The sequence below is a fragment of the Cetorhinus maximus genome, chromosome 14 (genome assembly GCF_964194155.1).
Source record: "Cetorhinus maximus chromosome 14, sCetMax3.hap1.1, whole genome shotgun sequence".
Classification (NCBI taxonomy): domain Eukaryota; kingdom Metazoa; phylum Chordata; class Chondrichthyes; order Lamniformes; family Cetorhinidae; genus Cetorhinus; species Cetorhinus maximus.
Window position 1 is genome coordinate 61,759,478 of NC_135892.1, and position 25,823 is coordinate 61,785,300.

Sequence of the window (25,823 nt, forward strand, 5' to 3'; positions counted from 1 at the left end):
TCATTGGGCTGACTTTTTGAGGTTGCTTTTTGCAGTGGAAACAAGAAAAGATTGGGAGTAAGCCACATGACAGCACTTTCACCAAAGCAAAATTCTGTGGATGCTGGAAATCTGAAATAGGAATAGAAAATGCTGGAAGTACACAAAGGGTCAGGCAGCATCTGCAGAGAGAAAAACAGTTAATTATTCAGGTCAATTACCTGTCTTCAGAACTGGAAAAAGTTGGAGATATAACTTAATTTAAATAAGTACAGAGCTAGGGAAAGGGGGTTGAGGGGAAAAAAAACAAAAGGGACAGATGAAGGGTCATCATTTAACTCTGTTTCCCTGCACAATGCTGCCTGACCTGCCGAGTGTTTTCAGCATTTTCTGTTTTTATTTTAAAGATTAAATGATGGTGTAAAAACAGAAAACGCTGGAAATATTCAACAGGTCTATGGACAGAAAAAATAGAGCTAATGTTTCAGGTTGATGAGTCATACTTCTGATCACCAATCATTTTAATTCTCCGCCTCACTCTCACCTCTCTGGCCTTTGGCTTCATTTGCATCTCTAACTTGTGAACACTACCAAGAAAGATGTTTCCGTGAACAACAGCTTTCTACAGTCTGGCATTATACCCATGTGGGTCTGTTGCTGGACTTGGATATGAACACCTTCTTCAGCTTTTGCAGCTTCCTTGTGGTGAGTCAAAATTTCTTAACGTCCTGTGAGACAATGATTGCATCAACCCTGGAAGACAATGTGTAAAGGAGTTAGTTACAGAGATCAAAGAAAGAGGTTTTACTGAACTGGTACAAGGTATTGCAACACATTTTAAACATTGCTTGTGAAAGTGTTGCATTTATAAAAAATCTTCATACCACACCAAGATTTATGTATGCTTCAAAGGATTGGATTGCATGATATATGATACAGCTTGTAATGATAATATCAGAGACAGTTACCAATAAAATAGTTCTTGCTTTTATATACTACTTAATGTTGTAACATCTCAAAGAGCTTCACAATTAATTACTTTTAAAGTGTCATGCAGGTAAATGTGGCAGATAATATCAGCATAGCAATGTAGAACAGCAAAAAATCTTCAAATATTGAGTGGTAAATGTAGAATTTTAATATAAAGTAATGCTTGTAGAATTACTGGAGTTCTAAGAGCTTTCATACTATGTAGCAGAAGGTCAACTACAATGGTCAACACCTTATGGCAAATTTTCCATTTTTCCATTTGGATAAGTCACAGGCATTTGACTTGGCAACTTTTTTTACAATTGCTTGCATTGCAATACCTTGATAATCATTAATAGATTTCCAATAACCACCAACAGAGGGAGATGGTGGTGTAGTTGTAATGTCATGAGGTCCAGGCTAATGCCTCAGGGCCATAGGGTTCAAGTCCTGCTATGGCAGTTAGTGGAACTTAAGTTCAATTAATAAAATCTGGAATTAAAAACAAGTCTCAGTAATGGTGACCATGAAGCTATCATCAATTGTTATAAAAGTGCATCTTGGTCACTAATATCCTTTTAGGGAAGGAAATCTGCTGTCCTTACCTGGTCTGGACTCCAGACCCAAATTTAACTGCCCTCTGAAATGTCCTGCCAAGCTATTTAGTTCAAGGGCAATTAGGGATGGACAACAAAAGCTGGCCTTGCCAGTGACACCCAAATCCCATGAAAGGATAAAGAAAAAACGTAGAGACTAGGGTCCCAATATTTGCAGGGGGTGAATGAATTTTATTAGCTGAGTAACCCGACAATGTTAGTAACGTTGAAATTGAATGGCAAGGTTTCATTTGAATTGTTATTCTCCATTTTCCAGCTGACAGCTGGCCAAATTGAGAGGCTGCGCAACTGCTGGATATGCATCTCTGTGCTGAAAGGCCACAGCTGGAAAGTGGAGGAAACAGAGAGAGAAAGGAGCGATCATGTGTCAGATGGGGATAACATGGATTTTGGGTGGGTGAGGGGGGTATTGCAGGGGAGAGCTTTGGATCACGGGTCAGGTGGCTTTGAACTATGGTTCGGAGGAATTGGCCAATCGATTAAAGGGAAGCTGGTTAGCTTGGGAGGCAGGGCAAAGAAGCATTCATCTTTCTCATGTCCTACAAGTAGTGCTGGAAAGGCACTAACCCTGCTGGATGTGGCTGTTCTCATCCCTCTTCAGCTTTCAGGATTCTTGAAAACCAGGAAGCCTGGCCTTTGTCCGTTTATTATGTAACTTTGTTCAAATTTGAGGCACACATTCATTCGTATATAAAATAACTGTTAAATAATTGACCCACTTCCAGGAACTTGTCAGTTAAAGCAAGATCAAAAGTCAATGGCAATTCAGGGGGCTGAAAGCATGATAGTGAAATATGGCAATAAGTACTGAGTACTCACAACTGCTTTCTTACCTGCATGTGTGAAAGGGTTTGTTCACAGTACTTGCCCTGAGAGGTTACTCTACACACTTTGGAGGTGTTATTTACACTTTGGAAATTCAGAGACCGAATCTCTCAAGTAATTCAGTAAAATCGTTTTCTTTGACGTCGAACCTCAAGATCAAGATTATGTTTCACCCAGCACCAGGCACATGGGCTATGAAGCACCAGACATAACCATTGATGTTTCCAGCCTCAAGGCAGTAGAAACATTCTCATACCTTGGTAGTATGCTCCCTAGGGATGCTACTATTGATGAAGCTAAAGACACATGCTCCCAGAAAGCAAGTTCTGTCTGGGGCCGACTCTATGATCAAGCATGGAAGCAGCAAAGCATTAAGTTGAAGACCAAAGTCAGCCTACCAGGGCATTGTCCTCACTACCCTGATGCATGGCGCAGAATCCTGGGTGTGCTATAGGCGCCACATCAAAGCTCTTGAATGCTTCCATCAGAGATATCTGAGGTCCATCATGAGAATTTGATGGCAGGACAAAATCACAAACAAGATCCCCCATTGTGCTGGGCTCAACAGTGTGGAGACCACACTGCAAAAAACTTGACATAGATGGCCATGTTTCCCACATAGATGATTACAGAATCCCCAAGCAGATTTTCTATGGGAAAACAACATTGAGGCGGTCAGTCGAATCAATATAAGGATACCCTTAAAAAAGAGACTTATAAACTTGTGCGTTACAGACCTTGACATCTTGGGAAAACATTGCAGCTGACTGGTCTACATGAAGGCAAGCACTCAAATTTGGCTCAGCATGCTCCAAGGACCATCTACACAAAACCCATAACATCTGACGTGCCCAGAGGATGGCCAGAATTGGCAAAGCTGCAGAAGTTCCCCAAGCACTAACAATGACAATATAAACTGCCAGTTCCATGAACATCCATGCTGATCCCTTTCTGTCATGACAGGACCCACAGAAGATGATGGTATCTTTTACAGCTTAGACATTGTCAAATAACAAGGAATTGAATATGAATGGACAATGAGGGATGGGTGCCTCTGAAAGCTAAGTTGGTGTGAGGAGTGATGTGCAGGAGTCAGCTGGAGGAGGCAAAGTTTGGGGCTTGGGTTGGTACACACATCAAGATGTAAGAGAATGCACCTTTGCTCTCAACTTTCCACGTCATGTGCTACCTCCAACTGTGCCTTCCTGGTATTCCCAGCCAGCTTCTTCCTCCATTTGCTAGGTAAAGCTAGGCCCTCACGGCCCCCAGCAGCACATTGAAGGAAGCCTGGCTGTATTGGGATGCAGCTTTTGACCTTCTACCTTCTGTGGCAAGACCTGTTCCTCAGTCCTTCTCACCTCCAACTACTTCAAGTTGCATGTTTGAAGGGTCACTTTACATGGTGGAGTTAAAATTGCATGAGGCAGGTCCACATTACATCTGTTGGCATCAATTCATTGGGAAATCCAAATAGGTTATTGAAGTAGTTGAGTTAAAAAGCCAATGACAAACATGCGGCACTTGCTTAGAGGTTTCCCGCTCCCAGCATGTTGCAAACTTAAAATCTAGCCCATTGTGTTTCTTCTTGCAATGCCATCTTATAATGCTTATTACTTGTCCAGAGTTGAGTAAGTATCATTTAAGGAGAAGCTAGAAAAGTGAAGGAGAGGGAAACAATTAGAAGGATTGTTGATCAGGTGAGATGAACTAAGACAGGAGCAGGTTTGTGCAGAGGATAAACACAGGATTGAGTTGGGTATTGCGGCCTGTTTTTGTGCTGCAAAATTCACTGCACTTCTATTAATAATGTGTTTCCTATGGTTAATAAGACCTAATAAATAATGAGTTATTACATGTTATAAAATGCAATAATTCTTGCTCCAGAAAATACATTTTACATGTTAATAAAACAGCTTTGATGTGTCTTTGTTTCTCTGCCAGCTCTGCTTTAACTAAACCTGTTAGGCTGATCTTTCTACTAGGATTGCCAACTCTTACAAATTGTCCATGAGTCCTCCAGAATTGAGGTTTGCTCCCATGGGCACTGCTGCTCACAAAATGAGAGAAATGTACTCGACATCCGCTGGTCAGAGAACTTTGCGCCAGAATGACTCACTGATCCCAACTTGCAATTTCTACCCTCACCACCATACCTGCTTTAGAAGGCTATCTGACTGAGCCATTCCCTGCCTCCCAGAGCAGACTGGCATTTCTTCACAGCAGATCCTGCCCTATAGGCTCATTCTTCCAACTAAGTGATGACATGGAGGGTCAGCAGCCACGAGGAAATTTCCTGCCTGAGAATTTCAACTCTGTTCTCTGCTGACCAACCAGTCCAGCCTGCAACATCCGCGATCAGTCCAACTGGATAAAAATTGATAATAGCATGTTGAGGAGGGGAAGGAGATCTTTAAATGTGACTTGGTATCCAGTGACTGAATCAGGAAAAGATGGAGAGGAGTCGCCATCTGCAGTTCCTGAGTGCATTAACCTAGCTACTGAGAAAGGGACAATTTGTGTCGGTCTGTGCCGTGCACTGTTATACAATCGGTGGAATTTTCCATGTCTACTAGCATCGGGCATCATAGTTGGCATGAGCAGCCAATATGGCAGGAAGGCCAAATTTGGTTTCACAACATCGTGAAACCAGTTTGCAATCGTCCGCTCCGCCCGTCAATGCCACTGCACGTCGGGAACTTCATTGTAATACATCTGCATATCATTATAAGCCCAGCTCACCAGAATCATTCCCCCACGCTGGATCATCCAAGCACGTCTGCGTGCAACTGAACATAAGCGACATGCACCTGGCGAGCTATACTTCACTCAGGGCTTTGAGGTCTGTTTGCTGACCTTGCTTCAGGCAGCACTCACAGTCATCAGCACCAGGCTTTGCAGGCAGCACTACATCAAGGAGCTCACGGGCAGGCCTCTACTTACGAGATTAGCCGTAAAGTGGGGGTGGCTTTTCAATGGCTGCAGGGCTATGACTTACTTGGGCAAGGGGGAGAAATTGCCTCAGGCAAGGGAAGAGGCTGCGGGGGTTGGGGATTACAGGGGAAGAGGGGTTTTGCAGGCTATGTATGGGGACAAATGTTGATCTGTGCAAGTGACTTCAAGAGGGTCAGAACTGAGGAGGCAGTCCCCAAAGGAGATGAATCCAGATGGAGATGTGAGGGTGTGTGTGAGAGAGTGAGTGGTGATGTCCCTTGAGCTGGCAGTGAGTGAGATGCCAGTGAATGTGTGATGGGCTTCTGAATTTGAAAGTTTAGAATGATGAGATGGTTGCCTTACCCAATGGCACTGGATGGTGAACCTCTCTGTGCAGCATTGGCACTGGTCACCACTGCCACCATCTCCCAAGCCAGACTGGTGACTCTGCTGGGCCTCCTGCAGCCAGAGCGGGGGTAAAGGATATCATGACGGGCTCCAACGGTGTCCAGAAGGGTTCCCAGGGATGTGTCACTGAAGCGGGAGACTAAAGGCTTCTAGCCTATCATGTTTATTTCATGTTCCTCATTGCACTCGATACTGTAGAAAATATTCACAGAAATAGTTTTTATTTAAACGTTATGTATTCTCAACATCTATCTATTCCTTTCTGTTCTTTCCTTGATTTATAAATCATGGTTGCAATTCAGCTCACTATAAAAGAATGCCTAATATTTTAGGGAAAGGGAAATTAATCTGAAATTCTTTATTTGCCCAGTTCTTAATCTCTTTGTCGGCAGAAATTCTGAGTAAAGATTAAGCAATTACTCACTGGAAACAAAGGAGGGAAAATTGAGGTGGGGGGGGGCGGAGAAAGCATTTTATGCTGTTCTCAGAGTTTCAAGCAGGTAGTTGAGAAAAGTATTAGTTACTTCCTGAAAACAGGTTGTTTGTTCTTTGTCCTGCTCATGGAATGAAGTATGGCTTCAGTGGACCTAAAATGGAGGAATAACATAGAATAAATACAAAAATATAAAAACAAAATATGCATCTTATTATCGTAAATTAATCATTGCTATTCATTTTACAGTCTAGCAAAATAATTAATCATGAGATTTAGTAACAAATTGTACTCAGTCAATTTACTTTTGACGTTGCACCATTACACTTACTGTGCTAATTAGGATTATTGTATCCTTAAGAACCTCAAGTGCTTCTGAAACTATACGCATTTTTCATGACATTTTCCATGGATGAAAATGTGAAGTTATTCACTTATGGCAAAATTACCCTCCTACACAAATCATCCATGATGATTTATTTAGAGCATTAAAGCAATACAGCACTATTCATGCACACAGTGAATGATAACACAAAAAGTACTACTGTATTGGTTTCTGCAGTTCATTACTTTCATCATTCAAAAAAAAAATCCAGAATATCACATCCAAAAATAGTAGCATATGATAGCAGTTGGGAGGAGTTAATTTGTTTAGCAGCTACACTACAATATGCATCTGCTTGACCTTTTAAAAGATGCCTTGATTAAACTGAGTCATTGAGTCAATCTGCTCAGTCTCTACTTCCATTAATCTGTATGAATAGTTATTTTAATTGCAAGTTAATAGGCAGTTACTTAAGCAATGATAAATAACATATGTCATAGATTTTGCAGAACAGGCCCAAAAAAACATAGCTTAGTCAATCAGTTGCAAAAAAAACCAAACTCAAACCTTGTTCTTTAATCAAGGATAAGTTTGCTTTGTCTATAAATAGTGAACCATGTGGTTTATTCTTGGTAACCTCACCAGGCCCTACTTTCACTTAATCAAACACAGTCCTGTGGAGATGAGGTCCTGTCCTCACACTGAGGATACTGTGATGACACGTAATGGGAAACCCCTGTGTTTTCTTTTGTGCAATGTCCCTTTAAGAACAAAATATGCTGGGAAGTATTTTGAAAGAGGATAAATTGGTTTCCTGATTATGGCATCATTATGTTCCAACAAATACCCGTGTGATCTGGGGTTTCCAAGGGGATGGATAGCTAAGAAGAAAAGGGTAAATTGAAAGCTAATTGAAGTGGAGTGGGTCGGTTTGTTTTTCTGTTTGGCAGTTCACAAAACTGGGATATGGTGAAAAAAGAGAACAGGCCAGGCTCTTGCCAGATGGAACAGTTTTTTTTTCAGTTTGGCAGTTTTAGAACAGATCCTTGTGTTGAAGTAGAACTCTGAGAATAGAGCAGAGACTGTGTTACTTTGTAATTTATACAGTTGGAAAAGACAAAACATTGAATACAGGAGGAGTAAGGGATTATGGATTGGACAATACACATTACCACTGTTGAAGAGATGCCAGAACTCCCCAGAATGTTTAAAAGGTTAAGGGAAGGGAGTCTCGGGATTCTATGCCAACAAGGCTGCTGTGACCCAAGTGAGAGAGGGTTTATAGACACGTGCCTTGTCAGCAGTAAACATGTCTGAGACTTCAGATGGAATACAGCTGCTGGTCAACGTGACTCAGGAGCCAGAACAATTGGATGAGAAATGAGAAAACCTAGAAAATGGAGGCCGAGTTAGAAAGAATGAGATTACACTTGATGCCACATTTGTGTGGGAAACAACGCAGGTGCTTGTAACTATGTGACGTGTATCTTTCTTGTATCAAGTATTTAAAGCGAAATTTACCTTTTTTATTTAAAATATCCTCTTCCGTTAATTAATGTTTGAGTTATGTTGATTGTAGTTGGTTTGTTACACTAAAAGTTTTAAAAAGCAAAATTTTGTCCAGTGGTTTTCTTTCCATTGGCGTCATGGGGATTCCTTTCGTTTTAACGAGTTATCAGTCTCTACAAGAATTACAACAATGCTGTCCATCATGTTGTGTGGCACTATCAATGTGCTCAACAGGATAGATTCAGAACAGAGATAAAAACAAAAAACTGCGGATGCTGGAAATCCAAAACAAAAACAGAATTACCTGGAAAAACTCAGCAGGTCTGGCAGCATATTGTCTGTGACAGCTTTTGGTTATCTCCACCTATCACTGGCTGCTTGTCCCAACAAACCCCCCCTCCTTAAACCAGCTTATATTTCACCCCTTTCCTAATTTTACTCAGTTCTGTTGAAGGGTCATGAGGACTCGAAACGTCAACTGTGCTCTTCTCCGCCAATGCTGCCAGACCTGCTGAGTTTTTCCAGGTATTTCTGTTTCTGTTTTTGTTTACCATCACCTGGGAGTTCCCCTCCAAGCCGCACACCATCCTGACTTGGAAGTGTATTGCCATTCCTTCACTGCCGCTGGGTCAAAATTCTGGAACTCCAACCCTAACAGCACTGTGGGTGTACCTACACCACATGGACAGCAGCGGCTCAAGAAGGCAGCTCACCACCACCTTCTCAAGGGCACTTAGGGATGAGTAATAAATGCTGGCCTAGCCAGCAACGCCCACATCACATGAATGAATAAACAAAATGTAGACTAAAGATAAACGTCCATCCCTTGTCCCTGGCCTCCCCAGAGTTTATGTTCAATTGCGAACAAATGATACACCCTTTAAATACAGATTACCAATGTATAAACAATGTCAGTAGTATATTAGTGTACTATAGTAACATTCACATCAACATATCTAACCTATTCCCACAAATACTAAAGCCATTAAGAACAAATGTTAAAAATACTCCCTACCAAAATTTCAAAACCAAAATAAAAGTTTTCCTCCAATACAGATGTTCTCCCAAACAATCAATTAAATCAATGCATGGGTTTTGTTTAATGATAAGGTAATCTAAAGTAAACTACCCTTTTAGCCATTTAATCTAAGTTAATAAAAAAGACTCTTAACTACAATCCAATCAAGACAACAAATAACTGCTCAAACCCAAGACTTTCAGGCAACTTAAAGTCATAAATCCATTAAGTGTAGTTTCTCACAAACAACAACTGTCATCCTATTTCCCCAACCACCTTGACTGCCCACTGGTTCACTAATAGAAATTCAAACTAAAGTATTTAAAAAGGTAATTAAAAATAAAATCCATAGATGTTACATAGGGTAGATTACCCTAAACGTTGGTAGCATTATCAAAATCTTCCAGAGCCCAAGCAAATTAAAATCAATGGAAATCAGGGGGAAACACTCCACTCATTGGAGTCACACCTGGCACAGAGGAAGATGGTTCTGGTTGTTGGAGGCCAATCATCTCAGTCTAGGGACATCGCTGCAGGAGTTCCTAAGGGTAGTGTCCTAGGCACAGTCATCTTCAGCTGCTTCATTAATGACATCCCTTCATCATAAGATTAGAAGTGGGGATGTTTGCTGATGATTACACAGAGATCAGTAGCATTTGTGACTCCACACACAATGAAGCAGTCATGTACTTACACAGCCTTGGACTGATAAGTGGTAAATAACATATGTGCCACACAAGTGTCAGGCAATAGCCATCTCCAACAAGAAAGAATCTAACCATCTCCCCTTTACATTCAATGGGGTTGCATTGCTGAATCCCCCAACATCAGCATCCTGGGGCTTAGAATTTACCAGAATCTTAACTGGACCAGTCAAATAAGTACTATGACCGGGAATTCTGCAGCAAGAAACTCACCTCCTGACTCCACATAGCCAGTCCAACGCCTACAAGGGACAAGGCCAGCGGGTGATGGAAGACTCTCCAATTGCCTGGATGAGTTCAGATCCAATGACACTCAAGAAAGTCAGCAACATTCAGGTCAAAGTAGCCCACTTTGATCCATACCCTAGCCACCATCTTAAACACTCACTCCCTCCACCAACACAGTGGCAGCAGTGGTGCCATATACAAGATGCACTGCAGCAACTCATCAAGCCTCCTTTAACAGCACCTTTCTAACTCGTGATCTCTACCACCTAGAAGGACAAGGGCAGCCACACTTGTGGAAACACCACCACCTGCAAGATCTCATCCAAACCGCACTCCATCGAGACTTGAAAATATACCACGGTTCTTTCACTCTTACTGGATCAAAATCTGGAACTCTCTTGCTAACAACACTATGGCTGTATCTACATCATATGGACTGCAGCAGTTCAAGGAGGTGGCTCAACACGGCCTTCTCAAGGGCAATTAGGGATGGGCAACAAATGCTGACCTTGCCAGTGATGCTCACACCCCATGAAAGAATAAAAAGTCTAAACGGAATTTAGACTTTGTGATGGTAATCATGCACAATTAACAGCAAGTCAATTTTGCCCTATTGTCAGTTCTATGTGAGCTTTAACTCACTGCTGATGGTAGGACAAATCATGGTATATCTGTTAAAAACTTAAACATTCTGAAACTGGGAGTTTTAACTTGAGGAAGAAACTGAATAGTAATAGCAATATTGATTGAAAACAATTTATGGTAATAAATATAAAAAACAAGTTTTCAATTTACCAGCGGGCAAGTGTTTCTTAATGTTGAAAGATATCGATATTATAGAATGCGGTCAGCTTAAGCATAGAAATGATTCCAACCAGCTATACAATTAAGAGGAAGGTCTGAGAAGAGGTTTTTTGGCAGTTGCATGCAATTTCCATATGTATAGGAACTTGTCACAAGTACATAAATTGGTTCAGCAACAGATAAAAGAACACAAAGAGTCGGACTGTATCCATCCACCTACCATGATGAGGAACAGCAATACATTTGTATCCAATAAGTTCTTGAGTTTAGAATATTGGAAAGATGTTCTGGGAATTTAGATCAGAAGCATCACCACAGTGAATTTTATCCAATATGTATGTAATGATAAATTTCAGAAATATGAAAACAAAATTAAAGCTTACTAATGCACATCATGCCACATATGACACAATACCTCTTATCAATAAACATGTTTAGTCCTCTGATGATATGATTATGAGGATTTGTGATACAGAACTCTGCACAAGCGTCATTTTGGCAAATCCCTGTACAATGATGGAGGCCATTGGCTTCAACAGTGAAATCCGTGATTACTTTGCATTAAGAATGTAGTCTTAACAAGTGCAGGAAGATGAATTGGAATGATCCCTTGGTTGCATATAGAGGGACGTGGGTGAAAATATTAGTGGATATATCTTGAAGCTATATAAATTGGAATTGTAGCAGGATCTATGGCTATAACATGCTATAATGCATAGTTTCCAAACATATTGAGGAAATTCTTCACCTCAATTTAGATGGAAACAACTGATTGCCACCTCATTGCTCTGTTAGAGACTTCCCTCATCCTGTACTCACCAGGAGTTCTAATGTTCAAAGTGGGAAGTGAACGAACAGTATTTAAGTAAGGCCCAGAAGTTAAAATTTCCTGTGCATAATACTTAGGTCGCTGAGTGCATTTCACACTCATCCACTGTTATGTCTTCTGGTTCCCATAAGTTAGAAATAATTGCACTTGAGATTCAAAATGCTGAAACTCCATCAAGTGTATTTCTTTCTGCTCTCCATGTGACTGGTAACCTGATGCATTGGTACTCAGCGCATGGCCGCAGTGCAACAGTGAATGTGTACCTGGGATAAATATTCACATAATAATTAGTTCCTAGCTCTTTACGGATAATATAACAATATATCATCCCTCTTTCTTTAAAAGATACATAGTGCCTCTATATCAATGTAACTGTTCCAATCATTAACTTTTTTTCTAAACTAAAGAAGAATAACAATCAGCTTTTATAAATAAACTGAACACCTTGAGAGCCTTTCACAGCTTGTTTTCTTTTCTCAGAAAAACGTTATTCATGGTATCATGTAGGCGATAGGATGTTATGCTTCCATCTTGTGAATTTGGCACTGATTGCTCTCAATGATGGGTTGGTACACTGCACAGAAGATGTTCTGTCTGTTGCTCCTGGTGTAGGAATCATGTTTGATATTGCTGATGTTGTGCAACTCGCTGTTGACATTGTTGATGTTGCAACGTTTGTCAGTGATGCTGTTAATGTTGTCTCGCTGGTTAGTAATGTTGCTGTTGTTGTTGATGATCTATTCTGCTTTTCTAGCTCAGGTGTAGGTCACATATGGGCTCTGTTCCTTCTCATTTGCTTACCATCCAAACATACGAATATATGAAATAGGAGTAGAAGTAGGCCATTCGGCCCCTCGAGCCTGCTCTGCCTATTCAATAAGATCATGGCTGATTTGTTTCTGTTTTGAGTTCCACATTCCCATCTAACCCCGATAACCTTTGATTTCCTTGCCTAACAAGAGTCTATCTATATCTGCCTTAAAAATATTCAATGATCCCACTTCCACCATCTTCTGAGGCAGAGTTCCAAAGTCATACAAGATTCTGAGAGAAAAGATTTCTCCTCATCTCTGTCCTTTAAGGATGACCCCTAATTTGAAAACAGTGCCCCCTAGTCCTAGCCTTGCCCACAAAAGGAAACATCCTTTCGACATCCAAGAACGTTTAGGATCTTATATACTTCAACCAAGTCACCCCTCACTCTTCTAAACTCCAGCGGAAACAAGCCTAGCCTATCCAACCTATCCTCATAAGACAACCCGCGCATTACAGATATCAATCCAGTAAACCTCCTCTGAACTGCCTCCAATGCATTTACATCCTTCCTTAAATAAGGGGACCAAAACTGCACACAGTATTTGAGGCGTGGTCTCACCAATGCTCTGCATAACTGGGACATAATATCCTTACTTTTATGTTCAATTCCTCTTATAATAAAGGATAGCATTCCATTCACCTTTCTGATTACGTTCTGTACCTGCATACTAACTTCTTGTGACTCATGCACGAGAACACCTAGATCCCTCCGCACCTTGGAATTTTGCACTCGTTCTCCTTTTAAGTAATACTCTGCTTTTTTTATTCTTCCTACCAAAGTGAACAATTTCACATTTTCCCACATTATCCTCCATCTGCCAATTTTTTGCCCACTCACTCAACCTATCTATATCCGTCTGCAAACTTCTTATGACTTCTTCACAACATACTTTCCTACCTATCTTTATGTCATCTGCAAATTTAGATAGCATGCCTTCGCTTCCCTCATCTAAGTCATTGATATAAATTATAAAATGTTCAGACCCCAGCACAGACCCCTGCGGGACTCCACTCATTACATTCTGCCAATCAGAAAAGACCCATTTCTGTATATTCTGTTTTCTGCCAGCCAGCCAATCTTCAATTCATGCTAATATATTACCCCCTACACCATGAGCTTTTATTTTCCGCAATAGTCTTGGATGAGGCTCCTTAGCAAATGCCTTCTGAAAATCCAAGTACAGAACATCTACAGGCTCCCCTTTATCCACGGCACACATTGCTTCTTCAAATAACTCTAATAAGTTGGTTAAAACATGATTTCCCTTTCACAAAACCATGCAGACTCTTCCCGATTACCTTCAGTTTTTCTAAGTGCCTAGCTATAACCTCGTAATGATCGATCCCAACACATTCCCCATGACAGGCATCAAGCTAACTGCCTAAAGTTCCCTGTTTTCTGTCTCCTTCTCTTCTTGAATAGTGGGGTTATGTTGCTGAAAAAGCAGACATTTTTTTGTCAAAGCTTTTCAACTTGCACTCATCAGGGCAATTTGTAAGAAAATACCAGTGTCAAGGGAAACAACACATTTATACTGTATGAGAAGAGAGTGCTGATTGGTTGGCAAGTGGACTCTGATTGATAGAGACACTGCCATGGAGAATGCACCAGTTGATGGTGACTGACCCACCACCATTGTGTGAATCTGTATTCATTGAGCATATGAACTTAGCAACACACGGAGTTGAGTTCAGCTTTAATGACACCATGTATACCCAAATAGGTTGTGTTGCTATGGGATTCCCTCCAGGCCCAGTTCTCACAAACATCTTTGTTGAGTTCCATGAGAAATATCTCTTCAACGGAATGACACCCAACCTCCTACCTCTGCATATTTCCAATATGTGGATTATACATTTGCTATATTTAAACCCGCAACTGCATATAATAATTTTCTTGCATATCTTAATGGGCTCCATCCTGCACTCAAATTCACCTTTGAAATGGAGCAGTCAAATGAGCTCCCTTTCCTTGACATACTAGTTGAGAAATCTGCCAGGTGGTTCTCTACCATGGTTTACTGCAAGGCTATCTTCATTGATCAATACACGAGATGGGATTCTTACAGTTCCACACGGTATAAGATTAGCCTTATTGGCAACCTTGGAGAAAAGGGCCCGAGCCATTTGCTCACCATGCAAACTTGATGCTGAAATAGGGCACATCAAAGATATCTTGCGGGATAATGGTTATTCTAATCAGGTCATTTCACACCGTATATCACACAAATTCATTAACGGGCCCAAGACCATCATTTTCAACCCTGAAAAGTGCCCAGTCTACCTTGGACTACCCTGGAAGGGCAAGGTATCTCAAATATTTGAGCAACAGATGAAGCTAGCTGTTTCACCCTCCTACTATGGAGTAGCAACATGAGTGGTATTCACCACTAACAGGACGCTGCCGTCAAGTCAAAAAGACATTCTGCCCATCATACAAATGAGTAATGTGGTGTATACGAACATACGAACAAGGGGCAGGAGTCAGCCATTCGGCCCCTCAAGCCTGCTCCCCATTTAATCAAGTCATGGCTGATCTGATAGTAACCTCAAATCTGCATCTCGCCCACCCTGATAACCTATCGCCTCCTTGCTTATCAAGAATCTATCCACCTCTCCTTAAAAATATTCAAAGGCTCTGCTTCTGCCGCCTTTTCAGGATGAGAGTTTCAAAGATTCACAACCATCTGGGTGAAAAAATTTCACCTCACGTCCATTTCAAATGAGTGACTCCTTATTTTTAAAGAGTGACCCTAGTTCTAGATTCTCCCACAAGAGGAAACATCCCCTCCCCATCCACCCTGTCAAGTCCCCTCAGGATCTTATATGTTTCAATCAAGTTGCCTCTGACTCTTCTGAACTCCAGTAGATACAAGCCTAGCCTGTCCAACTTTTCCTCATAAACCAACCCACCCATTCTGGGTATTAGTCTAGTAAACCTTCTCTAAACTGCTTCCAACGTATTTACATTCTTCCTTAAATAAGGTGACAAATACTGTACACAGTACTCCAGATATGGTCTCAGTCATGCTCTGTATAACTGAAACATAACCTCCCTACTTTTGTGTCATCATCCACTGCTGCATTCTCCATGGCAACACCACTACCAATCACAGTCCACTTACCAACCAATCGGTGCTCTCTTCTCATACAGTATGAATATGTTGTTTCCCCTGACATTGGTATTTTCTTGCAAAATGTCCTGTGAGTGCAAGACAAAAAGCTTTGACAAAAAAAGTCTCCTTTTTCAGCAATACTCAAGCTCTGTACTACCAAATGACTATTTGTATACCAGAGGGGTTATATTTGCTGCTTTCCAAACTGATGGAGCCTTTCCAGAATGTAGGGAATTTTGGAAAATTAACACCAGCGCATCTACTACCTCATTAGCCAACTCTTTTAAGACCCTAGGATGAAGTCCATCAGGACCCAGAGACTTGTCAGCCTGCAGCTCCACCAGTTTGTTCACTAGCATTGCCCTAGTGATTGTAATTTCACCAAACTCCTCTCTCCATTCCACCTCCTGATTTACAGCTATTACTGGAATTTTTTTTTTCCTCTATAGTGAAGACAGAAGCAAAATATTTGTTCATTTCAGCCACCAATTCCTTATTATCTACAATTAACTCCCCATTCTCATTCTTTAGAGGACCAACACTTACTTTACTTACTCTTAATCTTTTTAAATACCTGTAGAAACTCTTGCTATCAAGTTTTTACATTTCTGGCTAGCTTCCTCTCATACTCTAATTTCTTTCTCCTGATTAACCTTTTAGTCATTTTCTGCTGTTCTTTATATTCTGACCAATCATCTGACCTGCCACTCATCTTTGTGCAGTTATATGCTTTTTCCTTAAGTTTGATGCTTTCCTTAACTTTTTTAGTTAACCACGGATGGCGGGTCCTCCCTTTAAAATTTTTCTTTAAAGTAGGAATATACTTATTCTGAGTATTCCAAAATATCCCCTTAAATGTCTGCCACTGCTTCTCTATTAATCTATCCCCTAGCCGTGTATCCCAGTTCAATTCATCTAGCTCAGCTTTCATGCCCACAAAGTTGCCCTTATTTAAGTTTAAAATACTAGTCTTAGACCCACTCTTCTCCCTTTCAAACTGGTTGTTGAATTCAATCATATTGTGGTCACTGCTACATAGGGGTGCCTTTACTCTGAGACCAAATTACACAATACCAAGTCTAATATCACCTGCTTTCTAGCTGGTTTCAGAATGTGGTGCTCCAAGAAACTATCTCAAAAGCATTCTATGAACTCCTCACCCAGGCTACTACTGTCAATCTGATTTTTCCAATTTATATGTAGATTAAAGTCACCCATGATTATTACCGTCTCTTTATCACAAGCATCCAATATTCCTTCTTGTATACTTTGCCTTACATTGTGGTTACTATTAGGGGCTTGTAGACCACTCCCATTAGTGACTTCTTTCCCCTATAATTCTTCATCTCCACCCTAACCGATTCTACATCTTGATCTCCTGAACCAAGGTCATTTCTAACTATTGCACCAATGCTATCCTTGATTAACAATGCTACCCCTCCACCTTTACTTAGCTTCCTATTCTTCTTGAATGTCACATACCCCTCAATAGTCAGGACCTAATCCTTGTCATCCTGCAGCCACATCTCTGTAATGACTATCAGATCAGCAGATCAGATCATTACCAGTTTCAGTCTCAATGATGTATGATCTTGGATTCTCTGCTTCGCCAACAACCTTTGCTGGGTTGCAGGTTTTCAAGATTGGATCCTGTACATGTACATTTTGTCCTTTCAACAGCTCAGGCAGGGCCTTGGCATGTTTGTTGAAGTGTTGACCTCCTTCTACCTGTGTATCAGTGTCTTACTTCTCCTGGTCAGGTGGAGGAAGTATCATGCTTAGCACTGTTGTCTTACACTTTCTTCCATTTAACAGCTCTGCAGGCAATTGCACGTCAGCCTTGAGAGGCGTAGATCAGAGTGTGTATAAAGCAATATTTGGGTCTTCCTTTATCACTCGGATTTTCATCATTGTTCTCTTGATTGTCTGTTGTGTCTTTCTATAAACCCCTGTCTGTTATGACGTGGCAGATGATGTGTGCCAGGTGGATCAGATCCATGAGGGAACCTTGATCATGTAGTCACAACTCTTGAGCAATTTGTATTTTATTTCGAGATGCCTGCCTTGAATTCAGAAGTAATAAGACTATCATAACTTCAGAGGTTTTTAGAAAACTAAATTAATCATTTATTAACAAAAGAAAAAAATCTATGAATTACTATTATAACTCCTAAAACACCTTATTAATCTGACACCCAGTTACACCTCCATTAAGGCAACAGTAAAAAACAAATAGATATAATCAGACACAGGCAAAGCAACACAGTACCCTGGACAGTGATATTCAAAGTGAGTTTTCTCAGCTTCGGTTCCTGTAGACGGCAACTTGATGCACAGAGGCTGGAAGCTTTTCACACTTGTATTAGTTCTTAGAATATCATCTCCTCTGACTCATAGCCTCATCTCCTTTATACATGTTTCTCCATTTTTAATGCAAATTGCATTATTCCGATATGTCTTTGCAACTTTACTTTTCTCTTAATATAAATCTTTCATTGCACTAATTTTAACAGCAACCTTTGGGAGGCGGTGGCAGCGGTGGTCAGCACCAATGCCCTTCAGAGGAGCACGGCCACTCAGTGACGCAAAAGGATGAATGATCTCCTCTGTTCCACCAGGATAAGTCACTCTTATCACTCCCAACTCACACACTCACAAACCTATCACACACCCACAGGGCCCTCACTCACTGCCAGTGCAAGGGACATCACCACTCATTCTTTCACACACACCATCATTGTCCTCATCCCGTCCATGGGACTACTCGCCACCAACACAGGCCAGGTATACTTATCATCTGGCCCGACAGGAACCCTGATAGACTCTCCCCATCTCTATCCATGAAAGACAAACTGGCTCACAACAGGAGGGAAAGACAGGTGGAGGGATGCCGGAATTCAAAGTTCTCACAGAATTTGAAAACAGAGCCATCCAGCTGACCGGCAATGACCAGGACCAGTCCTGTGCTGACAGTGAGGTCAGCGCTGCTCTACCAAGTGAGGATTCAGCAGTGCAACATCCATCAGACAACCATGCTGTAAGTGATGTGTCTTCTTTCACAGGCCACTGCCATGCACTAATTATCTCCCCTTGCTTTTGCAGGCACATCTGGGAAGCAGCCAATGGAGTCCACAACACAGAACCTCCAAGCAAGCTCCGAAGAAACCTCTGAAGAGGAACTAAAGGCACCCTCCCTGAAGTCCCATCACTGCACTTACTCACACCCTCCACCAGCACAGAGACACACATTTTGGTGGGACCTAGCTTTACAGTAGCCTCAGGACCACAATCAGGTGAGCACATCGCACTTTATGATCCACAGCAGGCGGAGGCAGGGACTTCTCAGGTCCCCGGAATTCGGAGGACTGCTGGAGGCCAGAACGTTGCTGAGTCTGAGTCAGATGATGAGCCTCTGGACTCGGTCATGTCACAGTTGCTGGAGTTGCAAAGGCAAGCTCGGGAGCAACAGGAAGGGATGTCCGCTGCATTCCTCAGATTGCAAGGCACGATGGAGGAGTCCATCCATCTTCAGGCTGAGGTGATAGCGCCAGCATTGCAATGCACCGAGGTCAACACTGGAAGGATGGCGGCCGCCATGGAGACCTTGGTCCAGGATGTCACTCCTGCACTGCTGCGCAGTCTTAACTCCTCACTGATGCCATAGTTGGCCTCCAAAAATGTGTACGCGAGAGGGGTGCTGGGCAGCTCGATCTCACTCCAGCTACCCCTTCTACTCACGCAGTCAGCCAGGGGCCCTCAGGCACCCATAGGTAGGAGGATCAGCAGGTGCACACTCCAGGGCCATCCACCCAGGCAGCTCTGGGAATGACCGTCCCACCTGACTCCCCTCTTCCTGTGACCTCCGCAGATCCAGCTTTACAGGCCAAGGAGGGTGACACTGCCAAACAACAGGACCCCAAAAGCAGGCCGGGGGCCTCGAAGTCTCAGCCCTCCAAAGGACAACCACCAAACTCATCACAGACACGGCGTCACAGTCAGCAGGCTGCCTCCGCCTCCATTGTGGATGTCCGGGGAGCACCAAGACGTAGCGCCAGGGTTAGGAAAGTTAAGGAGAACAGCCTGGGCACAGGTGTTGATCACTTGTACACACTGTTCACTATTGTCAAAAAACTCTCAGGAATGTCTCCCAGCCTATGGCCCCCTGTTCTGATGAGCAGTGTTCTTGTCAGTCAGATGTGCAACCTTTCTGCACAAGATAAAAGGCAGGTGTCTCAATCCAGGGCCTCTTCCCTGTGCTCTGTGCAGCCTTCAGACCACAGTGGTTGTCCAGCCTCAAACTCCCTGGAAACATTACTGGTGCCTGCACCTTGGCAGTGCTGGTCATTGCTGCCAGAATGTAGTGGACAGGCGCCACTGAGTTCTCTCATTCTCTCTGTGTGCTCTCAGCACCTTTAAGGTGGGGCTGGCCCCCATCCCTTCAGCATCTGCGACCAGTGATGCTGTGCACCAGCTCCTGAAGTGCTGAGGTGCTGAAGGCGGACACAGGATTAGATGCGTCTAAAGTTTCATGGCTGCATCTCTGAGATGGCCCTGATCATGGAGCACAAGCGAGCTGCCCTCGGCCAGACAGGAGTCAGGCATTCTCAGAGGCTATGTGGAGACCTATGGAATGTCCTCACTGCATGTTGTCATCATCCTGCGATCGAGCAACTATTAGGGCCTCCACTGCATCTCCATGACAGGAGCATTCTCACAGAGGATATTGGAGCTGCGATAAACCAGACTGGAGTTCACAACTGCAATGTGAGGATCTATGGGGACACCTCAATGCATTGCGTCATCATCCTCCGCAAATCTGGCAGATATGAAGGCCTCCCGAGTGCACCTGCCTCGTCTAGCCAGTGTGAGAGCCTCATTCCTGTCGTCGTCACCACCGAGGACCCCCTCACCCTCATCCCTGTCAGCGTCCTCCTCATCGGAGGAGACGTGCAGCCCCTCCATCTCCTCCTCAGCCAGATCCTCACCCCGTTGCAGCACCAGGTTGTAAAGGGCGCAGCAGATGATGATGATGCGTGACACCCTCTGTGGACTGTGTTGCAGGGCTCTGCCAGACTGGTCCAGGCACCGGAACCGCATCTTCAGCATCCAGATGGTCTGCTCCACTAAGTTGCAAGTTGCAGCATGAACCTCATTATAGCGTCACTCTGCTGAGGCCACCACATGGGTGTCATCTGCCACAGCCTCTGTGGGTAGCCCTTGTCCCCAAGGAGCCAGCCCTGCAGCTTCTGTGGGCCCTGGAAGGCTGCAGGGATCTGCGAGTGACTCAGGATGTAGACGTCGTGCACAGTCCCTGGAAACCATGCGCACACCTGCAGGATGTGTTTCTGGTGGTTGCATACCAGCTGTACGTTCAATGAGTGGAAGCCTTTGTGGTTGATGAAGTCCACTGAGTGTAGCGATGGAGACCTGAGTGCCACATGAGTTTCAGAAATCCCTTGCTCAACAAACAGAACTCGTACTGCTGAGTTAGATTATTGTTGTAGCTCTCAAATGTTTCACCTTTCAGATAAAAGAGAACTTTGAGTATTAGTCTGCAATTGTGAGATACCATTCTTGATTGTGTGTGAATAAATCGGCTCCCACAATATACCATGGTCTGGGTGGTACTTCAGTAGCAACTATCTCCTCTTCCTGCTGTGTATTTTTGTACATATGGCATATATTGCATGTAGACACCATTATTCCAATGCCTTTGTAGATGCCTATGCAGTGCAGAGCTGATCTGGCTCTGAGCTTACATTTCTCCATTCCCTTGTGACCTTCAAGCATCTTCAGGGGAAGTTCTTCTTGCATCATGTTGGATACGATTATTCTGGATCCGAATAAAAGAACACCATCTTCTAGTGAGATCTCATATTTCTGTCTGTGTTTGCTGTATCTTATCAGGCCAACCCGGACCACTTGCTGAGCGTGCATCTGTAACTCATCATCTTTGCTAGTCTCATCTCTAATTTGACTCCGTTTTGGTGGTATTATGTTCTCATTGATCTTTATACCTCGATCTTTGACCTCATGTTTCTGCTGTGACAACAACCCAAGATCCGACAGCTGTTGCACCAGTTCCCCTTCTGGCTTGTATTTCACAGTGAAATCATAACTCTGAAGCCTCATGCTCCGCACAGATTGTTCTTGTAGATCTGCTCCAGTGGATGATGATCGCTCTCCACTATGAACTTTCTCCCATAGAGATATGTATAGAATTTCTCACAGCCATACACAGCTGCCAAAAGCTCTTGTTCTATGTTGGCATATCTGGTCTCAGCTGATGTTAGAGCTTTGGCTGTGAATGCTATCGGTTTTCCCTCATGTACCAGAGCTGCTCTTGGTCCTTTTGTAGAAGCATCTACTTGCAATTTGACAGGTTTCTTTAAGACAGACTTGTCTCCTTGCATATTACCTTTCTGAGTTTGCTGAAACGCCTCTCATGTGACTTTGGCCACTGATACTCAGTACCTTCCTTCATCAGTTCTTGTAGGTTTGCTGCGTGTTCTAACGTGAGGTATAAAAGAACTCACCGGAAGTGCTTTTGTCTGTGGTGATGCAACATCCGGTGTGATGATCTCAGGATGCATTCCGGGCCTCATCACGCCAGGAGGCAATAATACGGTGGGTGGCAGGTGGGCCTCGAAATCAGAAGCCCACCTGCCAGTATAAAATTGATAATTATAAGGGATAGTTAACCTTATTAGCAGTCTAATCAACTGCAATAATGCGTTCTGGCTGCAATAATTTGTTCTCAACACAGGAAAAATGCCAGGTAGGAAACTCATTCTTTCCACAGGTGCTTGTCAGGGTGGATTTAAAGGCTGCAGTGGGGGCTGTGTCTGACTTCAGCAGGAGAGGCTGCTGAGAAACTTGTGACTTGTAATTCTTGGAAGGTGCAGAATCCCTGGCCATTATCAGGATTCCAAACCATTCATTTGCCTGTAAACCTGTGGACATTGCGATTTATTCTGCAACATTTCTGCCCTGAGGAATATGGGGATAATGGTCTCTGTGGGAGATACGTCCTCCAGTGAGGTAGAGGAGGAGGAAAATGAGAAAGAGAGGGCAGAGGTCAGATGTTTTGGGGCAGGATGCACAAGAAGGTGCATGAGGGAGCACCACTGGCAAAGGAGCAAGGGGCTGCCGAGGGTAGGCTGCAGCAGCCACAAAGGCACAGAAAGAGGCCTTACCTGCCCAATCATGTCTACATGGTAAGGATGACCTACCTGCAGACGACAGAGACACAGTTCCTGAGGAGACTCCGGCTTTCAAGGACAACTTTGATTTCTCTCTGTGAGATGCTAGCTGGGGAGACAACATCCAACTGTGTGGGGGGACATCCAATGCCAGTTGCCTTGAAAGTCGCCATGGCTCTTAATTCTTTTGCCTCTGGGTTATTTCAGGTCTCGTATTGGGACTTTAGTGGCATTACACAGCATGCAGCCCATCACTGCATAAAGATCTTCACAGATGCAATGTTTAGGCATGTAGGACAATACATTTCCTTCACCACTGACCACTATAGTCAAAGCAAATGAGCCAAGGGATTTGCGGCCATAGCAGGTTTCCCCAGGGTGCAAGGAGTGATCAACTGCACCCATGTCACCATAAAGGCCAGGCCAGTCTGGAGCATTTGTTAACAGAAAGAGCTGCCACTCACTGAACTTGCAATTAATGTACGACCACCAACAGCGTACCCTGCAGGTCTACACTAGGCACCCGGGGAGCAGCCATGACTCTCATATAAAAGCAATATGACTCCTATAAACTCTTATATGACTCTTATAAACTCAGGAACTCCCAGGTGCCAACCATGTTCTCAAAACCTGATGCTTTGGAAGGATGGCTGCTGGGCAATTAAGACTACCCTGTTTAAGAAGTAAGCTGCAGCTCTTTGTAACTGCTCAACCCTATTGCCTTTCTCTTGACATAACAAAGCTAGATTTGCCCATCCACCAACTGTAAGGCTGGATGGATCATGAAAAATTGGGGACAATTGGAACTTTAACAACTTTATTTGTCTTCTTCATTGTTCCGACACTTGTGCATGCCCACCGACCTAAATATTCTGCCCCAGGTAAATTCTTATCTGCTCATTTGGTTTCTCTCTCACCACCACAGCGCTTACCCAATCTGTAGGCTTTGTGACTCTGGTGATCATTTTCTTTTCTTCCATCTCTTGGAGTTTTCTTTCAAGCTTTCCTTTTAGTTCTTAGGTCCTTTATGTGGGTTATGAATCACTGGTTTCATTGCTGGGTCAATAGTCATGTGATGCTCAAAATCTTCAAAGCATCCAACCATCTCATGGGTGCATTTGTATCAGATCTTCCTTGCTTCTGATGGGAGGGCACTTTATAATGGGTGTACTACCTTCAACCCTCAGTGTCACCTCCTTTATTTCATGGTTTACTGAGTTAAGCTGCAGCTCTTCGTAACTGCTCAACCCTGTTGCCTTTCTCTTAACATAACTAAAGGCTAGCTGTTTGGGTAGTCAGTGTCTTCTCATGGGTTCATGTATTCTGGCAATCTCTACAACCTGTGATATTGTAAGCTTGTCTTTCCAATCAATTCTTCTTGTACTTCAGGGTGCGCAGAGCCCCAATTGAGCTAACCCAGTAGCCTTTCATGTGTTCCTCAATTTACATTTTCTAGCTGCATTTTTCAATCTTGTTCTGAAATTTTCAATAGGCTAATCTGATTCCTTCCTTAGGCTTGGAAATTCATATCAGTAGATCTAACGATTTCACTTTGGCTGCAGATGTGTGCTGAACATTTAAAAAATTTTGTCTAGATTTTTGCTGTTGTCTTCACTCAGTTCTCAGCTAGTAAACAAAATTAGCCCTTTCTCTTCTGTCCACAAAAGTAGCTGACCTTTTCCTCTTCATGATTGCCTTTTAGGAAGCAACTGAATGTCAGCCAACACTTCTGTTTAAACTTCTCAAATGTCTCTATGACATCACCAGCCTCATGATTCACTCAAATTTTCTCCCTTTCTGTTGCATTAATTCAAGTTGATTTTTCAACCTAATTCAGCATTAAAACTGTTTAAAATGTTTGGACTTTTACCCACAGACACCCAGTGCCAACATGGGCAGGATATTAAGGTCAGCAAGAGGGGGGGCGAGGCCTTCTCACCGACGCGTAAAATGACGCGGGATGACGTCGGGTGGAACTCCCGATGTCACCCTGAGTCATTTCAATTTTCAGGTCGGCGGGGGCACAGCCGAATCAGCTGTGCACCCGCCGACCTGTCAACGGCTTATTGAGGCCATTGACAAAGTCACTAACTTCATTAATGGACCTGCCCATCCAACCTTAGGGTTGGCGGGCAGGCCGGGAGCTCTGGCGGGCTTCAGAAAAAGCATGAAACCTCATCGACAGGCGAGATGAGGTTTCATGAGGGTTTTAAAAAATTTAATAAATGTTTGATTTAAAGTGATGGACATGTCCCAACTCATGTGACAGTGTCATATGAGGGGACATGTCAGGGAAATTTTGTTTTTGTACCTTTACCATTTTTACATTTGGAGCTGATCACCCTGAGGCTGCGCTTAGCACAGGGAGCGCATAGCACTTCCTGGCGGACGTCACGCCAATTAAGGCCTGCCCACTTAAAATGGTGGCGTGCCCCCAATCGGGGGCACTGATCGGAGGCGTGCCTGCCCGTGCCCGCTCCTGCACTTCCCCCCCACCCCGGATGGGGGAAAAATTCTTCCCCATGTCTTCTGGTTCCCATAAGTTAGAAAGAATCACACCTTAGACTTAAGATGCTGGAGCTTCATCAAACATATTTCTAGCTGCTCTCCACGGGCTGCTAGACTAATACATTGTTACCTGGCTCATGACTGCAGTGCAATAGTGAATGTGGCACCCTGGGATATATATTCGCATAACAATTAGTTTCTAGCTCTTTAAGAATAATATAACAATACAACACTCACCTCCTGCCTGAAGGAAACCCACTCCAGTAAAAATCCATCCCACAGTTTAGAGAAGCGTGCCGTAAGCCTGTATAAAACCGAAAACTTACTGAAGTAAGGAATCATCAAGAACTGTCCATTCACCTCCTCAGAAAACATCAGGCTATAAAGTTGTCTTAGGCTGTAACACAAAATGGACCAAGTTGAATCCACAACCTGTTTTACCTGATCTCTTTTCCATGTATTTTTCATAATTTAAAGGAATATTGTGTCACTCAAAAGAGATGGATTCATTGATATTGTTATGGGCAGGAGAGAGAGAGTCAATCTGCACTGATTTCCTCAAATCACCTGTCCATAAGCAGAAGGTGTTTTGAATTAGTTTT